General features: G+C 40.6%; 1 protein-coding gene across 1 annotated transcript in view; it reads left to right on the top strand.

Annotated features, from left to right (window-relative positions):
• Positions 1-3990: 3990 nt before the first annotated feature.
• The window catches only part of LOC111247358 (secretin receptor-like), a 95963-nt gene continuing 81712 nt past the window's right edge, over positions 3991-18241 (top strand). Inside the window, exons 1-2 of the mRNA XM_086985539.1 lie at positions 3991-4733; positions 12968-13122. The gene's annotated coding sequence lies outside the window, so the exon portion shown is untranslated. The remainder of the gene's footprint in view (positions 4734-12967; positions 13123-18241) is intronic.

The following is an 18241-nucleotide window of genomic DNA, read 5'->3' as shown; positions in this document are numbered from 1 at the left end:
TATATATATTATGTATATATACGCTAAAATATATATATGTATAATAGGAACTTCTAATGAATATCCTGTAAATGACACTAAATTACCTACAATGGGACGTATGCCCCTCATGTATTTATTGCTGGTCAATTGCCCTGGCTATGACTAGCCATCTCAAATGACGATCTTATATATATGTGTGTAATGTACTAAACATTTTAATAAAATTACTCTACTATAAATAAATAAAAGTAAAGTAGGCATTCGTGACAGGTCCGATTGTAAAAGGATGTCAGCTATGCTATAATTGATAAATGACTAAAATGGCAGGTTCTTCTTGCCAGAAGTAACGTTTTCTAATAAAAATTGATGCTTTATTACGTATTTGTTTGTGTCTATCGAAGCCATGGCGGGAAACACATTTTGATTTGAACAAAGATCGGCTATTATCCAATCCTTTGACTTGTAGAGAGTTTTCATGAGGCTTTCTTCGTTGCCCGGGGTGGATGGTCTATGTCACTAGCTGTTTGTTATCGGCTTCAGAAAAATCCGCGAAACGCCCCCGTAAGCGAACTGGAAAAGCGTCAATACGGCTTATATATAAAGCACCCGAAAACGTATCGAACAAGGTGCAACAATTACAATATTGAACTTTTCATACAGAGAAAACTATTGGCAATTTTTGAGAGAAGAGTAATTTACCAGTATCGCTCAACGTATGCTTACCATTAGAAAGCTATTTGCGGATCACAGAACGAACGGTCAATCAGTCGTTTAGATCCCGATTTGAAGGTATAATCAATGTGGACGAAGGTAATATTGCGAAAATGGCCGTATGCAACGACAAACAAAGCATGTGTAAAAAAAAACAATTGAAAAGTGTCTGCCTTCCTTATAATCTATATTAGCAACAATCTAAAGGTACAGGTTCGAATTTAAGGTTAGCACCCTGTGTATAACTATATATTCTCATTTTCTATTTTCATATAATGTATGTCAAGGTGTCACTGCGCCACACTCCCAGGAGCAGTATCCTGTTCGTCGGTTTTTTAAAATGAAAATTACGCATACATTTTCTATCGTTTCGGTGCTTTAACTAAAACTAAGTGGCATAGTCTTTGATGATGTTCAAAGATTGTTATTTATTGGTGGTACGTAATTTCGTTTTAAAGCGCTACCGTATGATGTATGGCTTGTATAACATAATTTAAATTTGTTTACTTGTTACGTTTACAAATAGATTTCGCTATCAATAGGCATACAAAATATGGTCTCTGGAAATGCAGGACCTTGTAGTATAAAAATGCGCGGGCCGAACTAGGAATATTCTAAATATAACTTGCCTATTTTAGGAATGTAAAATATTTGAAACTTGCAAAAGATAGAATCCTCCTCACGGATCGAGTGTAAAACACACGAAAAACATTGTTTGACCCGCAGAAATAACACCAGGTTTTCGCTCTGTCTTGTGAAACAGAAATGAAAGCATTTCTTCGCGGCCGAATGCAGATAGTGTACGTAGGTCGTATCGAGAACATGGATGTATGTCCGCCATTAAAAAAATATTGAGGTTATCAAAGCTAGCAGCGGCTATTTCACCAGAAGCTTCCAAAATGCCCCTACCTGTTATTAGCAAAATAAGGATATCGACCCTTTGAATGGAGCGAGGCTTCGTTACGACAACACACAGATCGAAGGGACGTCTTGGCCAAACTCAGGCGGCCCCGTTCTGAGTTTCCTATCGACGTCAAGCGTCTATCGCGCATTTGCGAAGAAGAATGGAAAAAGGAGACGTGGATTCTACTTGCTTGTGTGTCGTCAATCACGCTCATTAGTTTTATTGTTTGTCGCTTGAGTGCCGCTTATATCCAGAAGGCTTGGACTTATCGTTGCGCCTTCCCTTTGTCAGAGACTCTTTAGGCATCGTCGCAAAGGATCGCTGGGTCCCATCGTTCACCACCTTGTTCACAGGAACATTTTTACTGACGCGTCAACAGAGACTAAAATTGCTCATAATCCTTAAAAAAAAAACCTAATTTAGCCCTCTCAATTTTGCAATGGAATTTTTAGCTAAAAGCTGTCCTTGCAATCTGCAATGCAATGTTCTCTTTTTTCTCGATCACAAGAAACGATGTATCGTTTATCAAGATACGATGTTTTTGAACGCAGCCAATAAACGCTGTCATTTACTCTCTGTTCAAATCGTAGACGTATCCCAGGAGTATTTTGTCACAATATGATTGAACATTTCAATGTATACATCGCGTTAGCCTATTTCGCTGCTTACTACAACCTTTGCGTTTGTAATCAGGCTTAGAAATTTTTGCCCAAGTCCAAACACATACTTGGAACGAATGAAACTTCTGGCCACGCGCGTTATCGTCCTACGTACTATCGATTTCTATGCTTAGTTTAATGAAAACGAGCAACAAAGATCAGATATGACTATCTAAATCTATAAAGTTTATGAAAAAATCACTTACGCATGAAGATTACTCGCTTAACAAAGCAACGATCTGGCGCATTTGTTTGCCCACTGATAAGAAACCGTTTGCCTATTCTGCATTTGATACGATGGGGCAATATTAAACTATGCCGGTTAGATTCCTAGATGGGTATCGTTTTCTTAATGCTCCAACTTTGATAATAGTTCTTCTCAACCGAATAAATCTAATTTATTCCTCTGTAAACTATCGGTATGACGCCTACAGCGAAAGCAACGTCCTTTGCCTTATTGTAAGTGCTGACTCTACGCTGAGCTATAACGCGACTGCTATTCCAGTCCATAGCATTTGCTTAGTAACTTTCTAGCTTTTTGAAACAAATTACTAAAAGTAAAGAACTTTCATTTCCGTTGCAAACTGAGTATAAGCCTAGGTACTACTACCCTAAACGTGCTACACAGAAACAGAAAAATACATGAACGCGCCATCTTGCTGAGACAAGCAATAGATCAATTATGTTGGCTAACCTTCAAGCAAAGTAAGCGTTGATTATCTCTATCAAAGAATGGCTCGACGTAACGTTTGGTAGGGTCACCTCGTTTAGGTTACTTTCATTCTATTGTGGTACGAGTAGGCTATGGAAACGTGATCTGCGTAAGATCTCGGCCTGCCATGTTGCACGATTAAGGCGTAGCGGCTTCACCGTGGTTGAAAGGCTATTCGCTGGACAATCGTGTCCGAGTCCAACATCGTTTGCACTCTGTCCAGATGCCTCACTTTTGCTGTTAGTGTTTTTGGTCGCGAGTCTCAGTCGTTGGACTCGATCCTGGGTTGAAGTCAACCCTTCAGTGAGGGTATGAGTGTATGTTACTGTCGGCAATTATGTTTTACGCTAAACTAAGGATACTATCTGTGAATTGAATGTTTCTCGGCTGTCTATTGTTGGGTGGTTCATATCGATGTACCGATTTGCATATATATATATATATATATATATATATATATATATATATATATATATATATATATATCCTGCATCCTTTTGCAAGCGTAGAGCGGAAGAGTCATTCATCAAATTTCTAGTGTCTATAATACACAGTAAACTTCATCCATAAGAAGAAATGCATACATGCGGGCGAGTGCAGTTTCATCTGGCAACAATACACTCCCATTAGCCTTGTTACATACAGTTTCAACGTTATAGCTATTAACTCTTTATACCAGCTACAACGAACTTAACCTTTTTAGGATACTCTAAACGCAAGCCTTCACACCCTTACTTAACACGAACGAAGTAGCTATAGCGAACTCCTTTATAATCAAGTCGTCTGAGCAAAGTGGCATTTTTGTTGATTGTCTTTGCAGGTTTATGTGTAGAGAAGGCCCACTTTCCTGTCCACGTCAAGCCATTCTCCATAGTTCCACTAGTCTTGCTTGAAGGCCATCTCTATTATAAATAGGGATATAAGGGTCGAAAACGTCCTCATTCTCCACTTCATGGTCGTTTCTTTTCTAGGAGTGAAACTGGTACCTCCCGCTTTCAGCAACACTCCTTCATGCTGGAGAGGGTCGATGCGGGGAAGGGACTATCGGCCACATGGCATTACCCATAGACTTCTGACGAAAACCGCTCGGAGAGTGTCAAGAGGAGAAACCCACAGGTTGGCACTCGGAAAGCTTCTTCGGTCTTCGACGTTTCAGCTCAATGTGATGAGCCGGATTGGAACAATTGATTAACGCTTGGCCCCTATATAACCCGATGCAGTGCAGCGCATTGAGATATATCAATTCATGTTGTGGGTTGTCGATTTCTCCGCCGGACCCACTACTACGTGCGTAAATAATACGACGCGCAAAAATATCGAAAAGATACCTGAGGAAGTGACGGCGAAGGTAACACCTGAGCAGTGCATGAAGAGTGCTATTGTTTGAAATCTCTATAGCGAAAAGTGCGGACGTTGGCAGCATCCACAACGAAGATCAGTGTTATTATATATAAATAAGGAGAAAAGAAGGAAAGGGGGAAGTGCAGAAGAAGAAATGGTTTACAGCAAAAGTCTCGCCAAGTCTGATATCCTGCCGAAACGTGCCTTCGTTAACTAACGATGACATTCAATTGCTTGGTTATTGCTTGCAAGGAACTTCATTATCCGGAAAAAAACGATGTGTTGAAGAAAACATAGTAATTTGTTCATAGGTTCATCGTAACCGTGTAGTGGTAACGGATCAAAACCGTACAGAATGATTATGGATTATTTGGATTAGGCAGACCTTTAGGGATCGTGTGCCCACAGCCACTTATAACTACAGGTAGGAGCGATGTTACCTGTAGATACGACAACAAAGCGTGCCGGTATTTTGATGTCAAGCGGATTGATTTATATGTGGGTTTGATGATAAAAAATATGATACGATATGTTTGTAGCTGAACTAACTGGATAGTATGTATCAATGGTATTAATTATGACTGTTATTCTACTACTAGGCAGTTTTTATAGATTATTAGATAACCGTGTATATTGAAACTAAGCACAATGACACAACAGCAACTGTGTTTGACGGTTTGTGCGATTGTGACGCATAGTCAGGTCCGTATTAGGTGACGGTCAGAGGCCTTTAAGAGGTGCTTCTGCTAAATAAGACTACCTATTCCTGACAAAAATCTTATATATATAAACATTTATATAGACAAAATGTTGCATGTTTTGTTTAGTCGGTGAAAAAACTATACGACATTACAAGCTTGCTACGCAGGACCACCTAGTTATTAGTACAAAAACATGGCAGAGATATATGCTGTATCTTGGGGTCAGAGAATGCATTGCAAATGTTCAGTTTGCTACTAGAAACTACCCCTTACGTTTACGGTTTATCTGTAATATCATCGCTACCAAAAAATAAGTCGGCGACCCACGAGTCGTACGGGACTGAGTTACTACCTTTATTTAGGTCGTATAACTTTATTGCTTAACCCACTGTATAGGGTAAAAATCATTAATTTGAAAACACGTTCCTCAAGGACAACTTAAAAGCTTAATCCTGTCATTGCGAAATTAATTACCTGATCGATATCGACCTCGATTGAAATGATCTGAAGGTGTGAACACTGAAAATACGTTTAATTGTCCTAATGTTATTCTTCTGCAGAAGGTGGATTTCCTGTGTGAACCAAATGATGGTCATTCCTGGCTTTGATTCTAATCCACCTTACGTATACCTAGCGTCAAAGCCAGGAGACAAAGACGTCACCATAGTACCATTACGAGGACACTATGTCGCATTTCTAGCCAGCGATAACTAGAAGTTCAGCTCAGCGGGCTAATATAACCGTTATTGATCTCAGTTATTATTAAGTTGAGTCATAAGTACAGTCATGTTGTTGTTTCTTTGTTGACTTTAACAAGTTTCCCGTTGCTTATAAAACATGATGTTGATGGGTAAAATATATATGTTTGCGGTGGAAACTAAGTTGATTAATGATACACGAAAAGGCAAGAGCGCATACGAAAATGTTGGTCGTTGTTGCAAGAACGTTGCAAAGAAGAAGATCGAAAATCGGCTTAGAAGTAACTAAGTAACTAAACTATTCTTTTGAGCCGTCTGCTTGAATTAAGTTTTTCAATTTATTATATAAACTTCCGGACATATATACTGTACTTGTTTCATATATTCCAGAGGTATCTGCGGTAGTAGCTACTATACGGTTTATTATAACTAATTAAGAACGATGATAATGATAGAAACGAAACATAATGGAAAATTAACTTGATCATTAAATAACATCAATGATATTGGGTCGATGGGTGGATTAATACCGTCATCTTGTTGCATTTAAAGATCCACTAAGGCCGCACTAGAAGGCACAAAGTAGTCGCATGTAGGTGTTAAGCGTGTCCGTTGGCAACTCCTGCATCCAAGGTCTATGAATCAGTTCAATTCCAAGCACTAGCCATATGGTCAGTGTCTTCACTTTCAATAATTTTTTGAATTTCCCGAAGACTTAGCAAAACTAATATCATATATACGAGTGCTATATAAGCACTCGTCCAACGGTCATATATATAATATATATATATATATATATATATGGATATATATATATATATATATATATATATAATGGATCTAACAGGGTAAGCAGATGTTGCGAATTGAAAAATTAGAAGGTGTTGGCGAAATAAAGGGAGTCTCTTCACGAAAGCGGAGCTTGGGGCGTAAGGATTTTGCCAATCAAAAGTAGCATTTCACATGTAACGTGTTACAGAATTATAACCGTGTTACTAAAAACCGTGTTACTAAATCTGAGTAAGAATAGGTCCCAGTGAATTGTCTTCAGGCTTACTAAAAATACGTGCGCTATATGCCACCTGCAATCAGCGATTTTCAGTCTACAAAAACTCACAGTCTACAAAACGTCCAGTTGGCTTAGAGGAGGCAGGGTACCGCCAACCGGAAAAGGACCAGGCGAGAAAATGGCGTCACCTCCAAGAGAAATTGAGAGTGTCGAACAGGCTCAGGTGTACGATGCCTTGGGCATCAAGGCCATTTATTACTATGAAATACTCGTTAACAGTAAAACAATATCTGGAGTTTCTTCAGGAGACTTATCAACCATCGGCGCAGCACTCGAAAGCACGCAATCTGATTATTTAACGCCAAAATTTATGGGCCTACATTAGTACGATTACTTCCTGCATTGAGCAAAGGAAGATCTGACATCGACCTCAATATGCTTATTGGCTTGATCTAAGTCCGCGTTAAGACAGGACATTCCATGCCTTAAAAATAGCTACCGGCGGGCAAACATATCAATTTACTTTAAGAGGCCATAAATGGAGAAGTTACACAGGAGAACACTGATGGTAAACATATGTCTGTCCGAAAACTGCCACGGCACTGGGGAAAGTCTAGAAAAGAATACGCGAGGGTATCTCTATCATATATCAAAAAACACCATTCTAGCTTAATTAACTCAAAAAAGTTTTTGATTTGAGAGTCCGCTGGATTCGTTTGTGACAGTCACATATATATACGCACCACCCATCGTTGTCGATTTGAATTCCTCTAAACAATTTCTCTCGACCTTCCTATATAGCTGTTCATGTACATTTAGAAAACAAGACTTTTTGCACCAAAAGAAGCATCTTCACGTGCTAAAGACAGACCGTATACGTAAAGCTGACCGTGTTCAGCCTTGTTGCAAAATTTACAAATGACTGACGGATTTTAATACTTAGAGATGAATATTGGCACGAATACACCTTATTCTGAATTCAATCGACAGCGTGTCATGGATCAGAATTATCGATCTATCTAGATAAGATAACCCTGCTTGCCATTTTCCGTTAGCGACAATTTTCTCTGGACGTCCTGTAACTTTCATGACAAATAGTCTGAGCGCTGTTTACAACTTTACAGCGTGTCATGCAGCTATTTGAGTGGCATTACCGCTTACTTTTGCTTACAGAAGTCACTTTAACGGTCTTGCTAAGTCCGCTAGGTCCGGCTTGCTAAGAAATTGTCAGACTACAGATTAGAGCTCATAGTTTCATCGTATGCGAATATTGGAGTTGATAAATCTCCAATCACTCTAGTAGGTTAACTAGGCGGGTCAGTGAAGCTCGTGACAAAAAAGGGGGTTTAGGCATCTCGTTAACACACGCATTCATTGTTCCAATATGCCTTTTTAATATTCGGATATCATCATTTTCGGCGGTTAAAAGTATTTTGTTAATGATTTTTAACCTGCTGTGCTCGCGTGTGCATCAAGCTTCTTGCTGGATCAACACAAAAAAATGGGTCGCAATGAAGCACCACCGATACTAACTGGAACTAGATATAAGGCAAGCCATTTTGTTGAATGAAAATAACACATTTTCTATGTCAATGCACTATAGGCTAAGTAATCCCGAAATTGTTATGGAGATAAAGGTAAAATGTATGTAGATGTTTCATTGACGTAAACAGAAGTTAAAAGATTACAAAACGGGGATGTTGTTGTTTGGCTTCATAAGAGCCATTGTCATCATTAGTCCCTTAACTGGCGAAGTATTGGATATACATACCTATAAAATTACGCTTACACAGATCCCCTCTATGGCTTTTGTTGTAGAGGTACATTTTACGGAACATCTGTAAGGAGAATCAATAAGAACCGCAGCTAAACGTATGACCCATCATGTTCAACTCTGACTGAAAAGGGGTAGCGTGTACTCATGGCCTAAATCAACAAAAAAATTGTATGGATAGGTACCAAATCACTAAACTTATTTGCAAATAATTAGTGCTGGAAGATAAAGTGAGACAGGCAAAAATTCATATTGCCCCCAGTTAGAGGGGCAAATCACAGCCCTTAGGCGTATTGGACACAGCCAGCATTGTTTGACAGCATTCCAAACAAGATTAAAGTTAGCTGTTCTTTATGCAGCAGTCTTTAAACGTTCCAGTTGGTTGGTGTCTTCAAGATGAATCACTTCTTTCCTTAACATCATCTCGACGAATCCTAGGGCAGTGCTCCTTAGGATACAAGTCCTAGAATTAGGGGAGATTATTTTAGAAAACTAATTAAAACTTGTAGAATATAGCTAAAGGACTGCTATATTCACGTGATATGAACTGTTATACTCCAAAAGTAATGCGCTTCCCTATCTCAACAAAAAGAGGTGTTGTGATCAGAGGCATACATCTATACAGTCCAACGTATAAATAGCAACTAACATCAATGCGAAGCAATGAGCGAAAGTGTTTGTCATGTATTTACGTACAATTCTAATGCATGGAGGTGTCTGGTCGGCCAAGGGCTTTAGAAATCAGACCCTCTAATTTACAGATGTGAAAAATGGATTCCTTCTTTCCTACGGTTGAACGTTATTTATTGACAAATAGTCCCGTCGCATATGGCAATTATTAAGCAAAGTGAACATGGGGACTTTCCATTACCGGCGGCCCTTCGAACCAAGCCGACTGACCCACTCTGGTGGTACGCATTTTGAGCAGGGAATATGTCGCGAGCATTTATGCAAATCAGTGTAAAATAAAGTCATATTTTCTCGTCAACCAGAGGAGTGCCCGTCGAAATAAGTAGCTGTCGATTTTAGGATCCCTATATTCCCCGATCGGCGTGCTTCGAGGCACCTACAAAAGCTATGATCTGCGACATCTATCACAGAAGCTGCTCTACCCAAAGTGTGCATGTGTAGATGCACAAATAACGCACGAAGCGCATCACGCACTCGGCTTTCATTTTCTGCTGAAACAACAGTATAACTGTTATGGCATACAGTTTCAATTACCGTAATGTTCCAAACCATGTTTTTACTACGGTGGTATTAATATGGTTTCGCGTGGACGGCTACCATCATCTCAATGCAAACCGACTTGCTACTGGGTGCAGCATGTCGCTGCATGCTGAAGAGGACAAAAGGCCATGACGACCATGGATGTAAACTGCAACACTTGTAGCGTGTGTATGGCGCAACTGGGCGGGAATCTTGTCGTAAGGTTACGGAAGTATGATCGAGTCATGGATTCTACTGGGAAAGGGCTAAGATTTGTCTTTACTTTTAGATGTTTGTGGAAGAAATAAAGGGTTTTAATAAAGGAACGGTTTTGATGCTTCCCGATCCGATTTCGCATCAGGCACATCTAGTTTATTGCAACAAACGGATTTTGTCCTCATTTTGTTTCCTATGGCGTCAGCTAGTAATTGCTTTGTGACAATGACTTTATTGAAACGGTACGTGCATAGCATGCTGGGATCAGCTCCTATTATATCACCGATTGAATGACAGTGTCGATAGCTATAGTTTCATCTTGTTCAATCTACGCGTCTCGGTTCATTCATATTATTGTACTATTAAGCTAGGAACTGAAATGCTCACTCATGGCGATGTGCGTCTTGTACAACGAGACAACCTATGGACTGCTAGATGGTCGAAAGGCAAGCTGCAGGAATAACGATCAGCTTCTTTGTTTCGCTTGTTCATGGTGTGACGAGACAGCTTCGCCGCGTGCGATCCAGGGAGGAGCCGTTGGCCTTAGGACCTCTACATATCGCAGCCTTACGGTTCCTATAATTGTTACGTCTATAAGACGTTCTTGTCATCTTGTGAATGGGCCACGGTTCAACACAAACAAATGTTTCCATTGCTCGAGGCTGCAGACGAAATTGCTTGAGCGCGCGCAAAAAGCCAAGGAAGAGTCACGATACAATGACAAGGCTTTTGCATCCCACTGCTAGCCCCTTTACTATAAAGGCTAAAAGGTTGATTAGCGAAGATATCTGCGCTACAAATAGCAAATCGTATCGTATAAAAAAAGTAAACTAATTTACATTTTAGTGAAAGTTGTTTTGCCCCGGCAAAGAAAATTGTTGACGTCTAAAGCTTAACCTTGCGCGTGGAGTCAATGCAACGCTCTGTTTCGTTGGGGAAGTCCATAGGTGGCCAGATGGAATAAACTGCCGTAGATGATAAATGGAAAGATACGGCGAGCTAGCGACGGTATACGATTTATTTATAACCAGTCAATCTCAACAACGTACTGCGAATTGGCCCTAGGCATCTCTGTCTGCAGCAAATTTTCGGTGTTCGTGACGGCACTCCGTTAATTGTGACGACGAGTGATCTCATTGACTTGCCTGTAGTTACGGCATCTCTGATTAACATGATCTCGGCATATTCCAAAGGGCTATAAGTAAATAGACTGTCATCTATGCTTACATGCTTACTTATACTGCCCAATTATTTACCACGTCCGAGTAATAGTTTTAGCATTTAGTTGGACACAAACCGAGAAATTGTGAATATAAAATAGATTCTGTTGCCCTTTATCCATCCGTAGTGCGCTAAAGCTTGGATTTAGAAGCTAAATAGGTCCTTTTTAGCTATAGGTTGTTTACATATTTATTCGTTGAAATTCGGCTGTCAGTTCTAGTTGTCAATAAGCTTTTAACGGTTCTTACTATTGGCTGAGTATCAATAGCCGTTGGATCATCGAACAATTTCGAATGGAACCAGACGACACGACCGTCATTAAAATCAACGAACTTTTAGAATGACGTCTGCTTTTGAAGGGAGGTACGGGTTGGGGTCTTACTCAGTTTGAGATCTGGGGTTGGCTGCTACGGGTACGTAAGGAACATAAAAAAAAAAAAAAAAAAAAAAGCCAATACTCAAAATGTATCGCTCCGAAAACGTCTAACAGATCGGAATTGAATGTTGGACCAGTCGAAATCAAGAAATGTGTTTTGAGTATTTGTTGCGTAATTTGTCGGGATAAAGACGCCTAATCGTAGGCCAGGCCAGTTTCGATGTGAAGTAGTATTGTCCAATTGGGTTCCATCCATAGCCTTTAGCTTTGATGCAAGTGTTGGATGTTATGGCGAGAATTAAACGAACAAAATCGGGAAATAGGTTAAATATTTTGAATGAAAACTCAAAATCCTTTGAGTTGCAGCGGACTGTAGATGCAGGCGTTACAAAGGGGCTGACTCGTTTAAGCGCCCTATGATAAAAAAAGAAATCTCCGTTTTTATCTAAAACGTTATTCTAAATTAAAATTTTTATTTAAAGAAGGAAAAAGTTTTCGCACAAAGGCATACGTAAAGTAGTCCGAGGTGACATTTTTAGCCAAAAGCGATGCCGATCAAGGCACACACCGCACAGTAAGTAACATCACAAACACTGAGCTGAACTTCGACCATTATAGTAATTCGTTTTACTGATACACACATCTTGAAGCATATACGTTTTTACTTTCCATATTACGGTGCACACGTACCAAATAAATGGTATCGACTATGTCCTATTTGTCGAGAATTCCGTCTGCTGAAGTGGTATTAACATGTACGCCATAAAGGTAAAATAACAAAATGACCTGAGCTAGAAGACACTAGGGCAAGTACCTGACTAGGGTACGCACTGACAAAAAGCGCCAACTTGGTTTAAATATTGCTAGAACAGAACCAAAGCGCTTTATTTGTTATACCAGAAAGGCACTGATCAATATTCACCACAGCTTAAGCATATACCAATTATGCCCCGCGGCAAATAAGATTGTTATCGGTATTGTTCCAGCATAGCTGTATCACCTGAAGGACATTGTCGTTTTTAGTGAGAGAACAGTTCCGAGTTAGAAAAGGAAATGTGGGATATAGCATGCTGATCGAAAGGTTATAAATAGACCTTTGATCTGAACAATGGGGTAGAATGGTGGGGTGTTCTATCTACGTCACATTACTGTAAGTCAGTTATAATAAATTTCGTCTACAAGCAAGACGCGTGGATTGCACGCACTGGCTTACCACGAAGCTCTACTGTTTATATTTTTTCGCCTCGTTTGTTACTATGACGGAAGCTAGTAAATCCGTTATTATTGCCCACCACATGCTAGAAGAGTGAGTAACTAAACATGGGTGGAAAATTTCCTCAAATCCACGCCAGGTGTGACCTTTTACTGGAAAATTTAAATACGAAGCACTTAATCTTATTTCACTACAATAATCGTTCTATGTGTATATTCTTATTATGTGATTGCTTAAATAGGTGCACATGGAAATGGTGTTACGTCGGCCTCCAACCGGCCAATCTCAGTCTCAGACGTTGCAGGACGTTAGGCAGTCCTTCGCGAGACAATAAAGCGAATTTGGTATATACGAATTTCTCCATCACGACGCGACTGGATTGCGCACTAGATCCCAGTAAGTGCAAAGCGGAATTTCATTTTTAACCGGGCAGACATCTTCAACGGGAGCCGATTGCATTTGCAGGTGGTGCCGCCTGGTAGGCAATATCATTAAGCAAGTTGTCCGATAGCAACCACCCACACAGACTTTCGAACTCGATCAGTCCCTTTGTGACAACGCCAGCCGGCGGTGCACGATGTCATGCTACTAATGGATTCCATTGGGTGCCATGCTCTCGAGGCAAACTCTATCGGCCAGCGGATGCTGTATATGTACTGAGAGTGGGTCAACGGCAAAGTCGTCGGAGCGAGCATACATCTTAATGCGTTTTCTGTCATTACGACAACCCGCAAAATTCAGTATGTCGCCGGCTTAAAACGATACGCATCCTTGGATGCGTGTATATGTACGTAGGCCGGCCTCCCGAGAGAATAGAAAACTGCGTAATCCGGGACGGTTTCAGAAAGGTGACAGCAGCACTTATTAGATGAGCTGGTCGTCAAACACTAGGTTGACCAAAGCTATCATGATCGGTGCAGGTGGTGGGGTAGTGAGCGCCGGCGTTATTGCAGCAGCGATCTATGAAACTGACACTGCGGTAAGCTGGGATGTAGAATACCCCCATGGCGGATGCATCGTCGTGTAATGGTCGTGACTCTCTCAGCTCTGACCCACGTAGGGAGATCCATGGCGTCGAACACCTTCATTACGAAGGTAAGCGAAGTAAAGAGCACACTAATCGTGTCGGTCAAGTACATCGCAACGCTCAGCCAACTGAGAAGGACGATAAGTGGACGCGTTGCAAAAGAAACACGGGCGATACTGATGGGCGTCGGAGCTATAGCCACGTGATGATGATTGCGTAGCAGAAGGCGAAAAGATAAACGGCCCTATTGAACACAACGATAATTCCAACGGTCGACGTTGCTAACGAAGACTGAGTGAAGTCAACGAACACGACGACTTTCTAGTATTGTCCCCGTCATTTATATGTTATATCGGCGACGCCTGTTTCTTGTGCTCGATGTGCGGGCCCAGGCATGCGAGTATGCCTTCAGCATGCTGTAGAGAGGTTTCACTGTTAGATGGCCACTGGGCTAATTATCGTTAGGGTTAGAACCGAAAAAGATCTTTTTGCGTTGGGCATTCTCCCCAAATTCGGGAACGATACTGTTAGGGACACACGATCAGACAGCAGGCTCGTGCATGGGTACGTGGTCAGAGAGCTGGATGCCCAGGCTAGGCACAGACGACTGCAGACGATTCAGCGATTGCCGCAGACCCATGTCACTAACTAAATGCAGGATTTTTGCCGACGCGCGCTAGGATCGATAGATCTGTTGTTATTCCAGTGCAATATAGTAGTTAGCGTGCATGCTCCTGACTAACTGAATTAGATCTGTAAATGGTCCTTAGGTAACTTTGTGAACGCGATTAATTTCTTTGAGTACGCCATGCTGGTCCATCTGCTACGCCAACTTCTATATTGCGTAATGTCACCGCTGAATAGCTTGGGGATTGTATCGAGTAGTAGAGTCATCGGGACGGCGTCTGGCTGCTGTATTACCTGGATGGCTCAGTGGACGCGACTACCAGAGGCGACAGTAGAGCTCTCTTGGCCAACGCCGGTTGAAAGCAAGAGGCAGAGGCGTCGTAGGCAGGCTTCTACACGTTGAGTGGTGTTGTGAGCGCTATCGAACTGGGCTTCCTTATATTTGGACTACCATGAGATTGATGCTTGTTGTCCAACTCGACTATCGCCATCAGGCAGGGCTCGATGCTGATTGTCAGTACGACTCATCGCATACGGTGATACGATTTGCAATACTTTTAGGGACATGAGAATTGGCAAAGTTCTTCTCGTTGATGAATTTATTTTGGTCGCTTTTCCAGCAGTACCCGCACTACTTCTGTAGTTAAGCGGGAGTCGGGTTGCTATGTTTAATGCTGTGCCTGATTGACACGATTACTCGGCAAGCTTCAACGTAAGCCTCTACGGATAGTACGGTCCACAATGGCAGTGCTATGGGAGAACACAATGAAGATAAGATAATCCGTACGTACAGAAATGATAAATGCTCACTAAAAAAACTATTAGTGATAGTCGTTTGGCGAGACATTGCCAGACGAATTTACGAAGTTTTAATCAGAAGGCGAGCGAAGTCGTGTTTACTGTGCCGCCGTTGGTGACAACCGATATATATGTCGATGCGTTAGAAAGCAGCTGGCTGACGCGCTCCCGTTTTCAAAGTGATATGAAGGCAGATCCGGTCAGAGTACAAATTTGCTATATATATATATATATATATATATATATATATATATATATATATATATATATATAGCACGCCCATAGGGATGTAATATGCGAACCCCTGGAAACAACAAAAAAAAGAGTAGGTTCGCTAGCTATATCATGCTACTCTAAATGATTTATTGTAGAAAAAGAGACGCTCCGTTTGGTGCAAATCCTGCGCATTAGCTTCCCATATGTGTGTTAATTTGGTTACTCAATTGTTAATCTTTTACATTTTGTCGACCCTCGTAACCGTAACGAGTGAAATGTGCCAAATACGTATGAATATTTTACAGGAAAGGAGAAGTTCGTTTCTAATTTATACATAGAATTCAAAGTGCTGGATCAAGGTCAGAGGTCAGGACATGCAAACAGGAAAAAATGCTTTGCAAGGTAGCTCTGAAAATGACAGTTCCTAAGAATGGAGCTGGAGTCCATATAATAACTTCGTCGAAACTATTTAAAGTGCTGCGCTTTAGGGGTACGATTCGCAAATGGTATCCTAACGTAATATTTGAGAGATTCCGATTCTATATAATTGTTTTTCGTGAAGCGGCTGACAAAATGTATCCAATGGCCAAACGGTGATGATAGTACAGCGGCAACGCTTTGCATACTGGAAGGAACGACATGCCAAATCATCTGGACAAAGGACGCTTCATCATAGAAAACCATAACGCGCGGCCTAGTTACGTTTAGATAAATGTATTGCTACGAATACAGGTTACGTTGACACATCTATTAAAACGCTAGATATTCATTTGATTGTTGAGTGTCCTCTACCTTTTACGGACGCAGTGGAAGATTACATAGAGGATTTACTCTCGTAGAAGGGCACATTTCTAGCGTAAGACTCGCTTTGACTTGTTCTTACATTGGGTTTTTTTGTCATTTTTCCCGTTTGAGGCGCTCGCAGGTCTGTCTGTTCATACCTTTGTAGTGGGAACCAATTGTAGCCTTTGCTAACTTAACCACTGCCAAGAAAGAGGCGTTTGCTCTACGCTATCGAATATTTAGACGAAAGCTAATTTGTAAAGGATCGTAAACCATTCTACGTTGGCACGTGTAAACGTACGTATCGCCAAGCATGGAAGAGAGGAACGGCAATATCTCTATTTATTATATAGTCTAGATTTAATTCTATAATATAATATAGATTTATTTTAGCAAATTTTATTTATGCGCTTTTACACTAACGGTCGAATAGTTTCGGATCTTCTCTAAGTATGCCATTGGCTTGTCTCTGTTATGGTGTACTGGTAACTCGAACTCAACTTAGGAATAGATCAATCTTAAGTTCAAGTCTTGGAACAGACAGACTTCTTCTTTTATACTAGTGGAAGTCAGCCATTTGATATGACGCTTACGCAAGTAGAACTAGAAACATCTATTTAGCTAGTTGCGTAATCATTGACTGGATCGTATTAAATAGTAGAATACACATTGTGTACATTGGATTAGTCTGAATACTTTATATATACAGTCTGGGTAACGTTTCCAGCCATATATGTCAGTCAACATCCTGCGAACATCTGACCATTGCTCATTATGACATGTCATTTAGACATCTGGGAAAGTGTTTAATGAAATGCTCCGTCGAACCCGATTTAGGGCTCTTATGACTGCCTCGATTTTTGTGGAAATTTCACTTCTTCGTAGCTGGATAAGAGGTGACCCTGGAATCTGGCCTAATAATAAAAAAAAATCGTCGTGTTATAGACATCTTATCATCGGACTTTGTATTCAAGTAATTCAACTTGGAAGGTTTTTGCCGAATCACAGAGAACTCAGACATATTACGAGGCCACCATGCCAACGCTTCGGCAGAAGTAACTGTAGTAAGAACCTATGAAAATATACGTTACAAAGGGTAGCTAAAAGAACAACATGAACAAAGGAAGTTTGGAAGATAGGATTTTTCGGTGAGTTTCTAACTACACCTATAACCGTAACACGAAGTCGATGATCGTAAACCACTAGTCTCCTTCTCTTCCACTTCTTGTATAAGATCAGGATCGAAGGTTTCATGTTAATGCCACGAGAACGATGAGTCGCTGGAACCAGGCGATTTTGTTGGTCCCAGAGCGTTTTGCCGGTAGCTGCATTTTCGAATTTGAATAAGTCGCACTTCTAAGCAATTCCTGCTACACATCTGTTTTTCTATCTTCTGCAAAGGGCTAATAATTTGTTTTGCTTCTTTTTAATAATCATTTAAATTACGACACACACTTCCAGCTTTCATCAGACTGATTAGACGTTTCGATGTTAATACTGAATATACTTCTCTGTGTTCTAATACTGAATTGTAACTCATATATATAATATCATATAATAAACAAATGTCTAGTAATTCAGCTTAAACTTTAATTACTCATACACACATATACGCCGTTTGATACGGTAGTCTGCTTAGCAGAAGAATCGTTTTGTTTTGTTAGTTGCTTTGTTAACGAAATCATTTATATTCCATAGGGATTCAATTGATTCAGCCACAGCGTCGGTTCGTTCTGCTGGTAGACTATCGTGACACGAAAGCCAAGGTGTCTCGAGTTCGACAGTGACTCGGGTGTTAGTACGAAAAAAATGGCCCGATAGTTCAATCTGCTATCAATAGCTCTAACTGAATATTATTTACTAATGGGCCCTCATCACTTTATGCTATTTAACGGATGAGACATGGTAAATCCGGTTTCCGGGGGACGATGTTTATTTGTAATAAATAGAACTAGCGTAATTGCGAAAGATACGTCCATGCTGATTCAGACAAAGTTCTTTCTAGGCTTTTTGCTGATGCATTATTCAACACCCTTTGGGGGAGCATAGGGGTTGAATCTTCCT

Source organism: Varroa destructor, unplaced genomic scaffold (genome assembly GCF_002443255.2).
Source record: "Varroa destructor unplaced genomic scaffold, Vdes_3.0 BEIS01000003.1, whole genome shotgun sequence".
NCBI lineage: Eukaryota > Metazoa > Arthropoda > Arachnida > Mesostigmata > Varroidae > Varroa > Varroa destructor.
This window is presented reverse-complemented; position numbering and strand designations above follow the sequence as displayed.